Source organism: Odontomachus brunneus, unplaced genomic scaffold, assembly GCF_010583005.1.
Source record: "Odontomachus brunneus isolate Ranch 3 - 2012 unplaced genomic scaffold, Obru_v1 Obru_scaffold_127, whole genome shotgun sequence".
Taxonomy (NCBI): domain Eukaryota; kingdom Metazoa; phylum Arthropoda; class Insecta; order Hymenoptera; family Formicidae; genus Odontomachus; species Odontomachus brunneus.
Window position 1 is genome coordinate 858,026 of NW_022639577.1, and position 1,229 is coordinate 859,254.

The following is a 1,229-nucleotide window of genomic DNA, read 5'->3' on the forward strand; positions in this document are numbered from 1 at the left end:
TAACGGACAGTCGTCTGTCCGCCTCGTCGACAAACTACCGCGGTCCCCGGATCTCGTTTCGGACTCGCTAATTCCAGTTGGGCGCCAGGTGCAGTAAGGCCGCACCTCCTCACCAACAATTATTCGCTAAAATCTCTAACTGGTCGTCCGTCTTCGATATCGCGGGGACAGAACGGGACCGGTAGCTCTCTTTTGATTTTAGTCGGAGTAGGGATGGGTTTAATCGATGTAGGTGGAAGCCGAGGAAAAGAAGGCCATCATACGTTCGGTAGAGATATTTATTATTGCGATACATGCACTGTAAGTGCCCGATTCGAGCTCACGCTCGCGTCGATACGTTCACCCGATATATTATTCCCTATTGGGAGATCTCATATCGTTTCGCGCGACCACTCAGCATGCGGTAGGTTCCGAACGACAATTTCACGAAAATGACGAAAAAGTACAAACGAATAAGAGGTCTTACAATTAGTCGGACTCCTCCTCGCCTGTCCTCCGGGTCGGTCGCCTCGCCTTTCGCTGGTCGTCTTAGCTGCCCTTCTGTAGCTCCGCGGTGTATCCGGGCTCGTCCTGAGCCGAAGGTCGATCACGCGCGATTGAGATCTTTCACCAAAGGGAGTCGCTCTCGCTGCACCACGCCGACGAGAACACGATACACGGGCAATCGGTTGCGTCTCGGTCAGCTCCCCAAAAACGGTAATTTCGTACAAGCTCGAGAGTCCCGGTAAGCGGTATCGGATCACGTTAACTCGATAATCGTTAGCAGGCAAGTCTCCTTATCCCGCATTGTTCTCGCTTTTTCTCTGCTCGGCGAGCCTTTCTCTCTCTCTCTCTCTCCCTCTCTCTCTCCCTCTCTCTCCCTCTCACTCTCCCTCTCCCTCTCCCTATCTCTCTCTCTCTTTCGCTTGTCTTGCTTGTCTCGCTGGGATCTCCGTGTTTGCGTGCCACCTGTTTTGTTGTCAGCTGTTGAGAGTTTCCTTGCCTCTCCGTCCCGCGCCTAGCAGCGTGCTGTAAACAAATATCGCCAGCGGCAGCCGAAATTGGAACGATAACACGTTCTTATGTACGAGAGTTAAAGTACCGTTTCACGTACCATTTAAACGGCGACTTTCCTTGATGCCGATGACGTTTCTTCTTTCTTCTGGTTCTTCTGGAGAGTTGGGGGCACATTATCTTAGGGCGCGATGACCATCCCACTTGCGAGACCACATACGCTTCGCTAATAAACC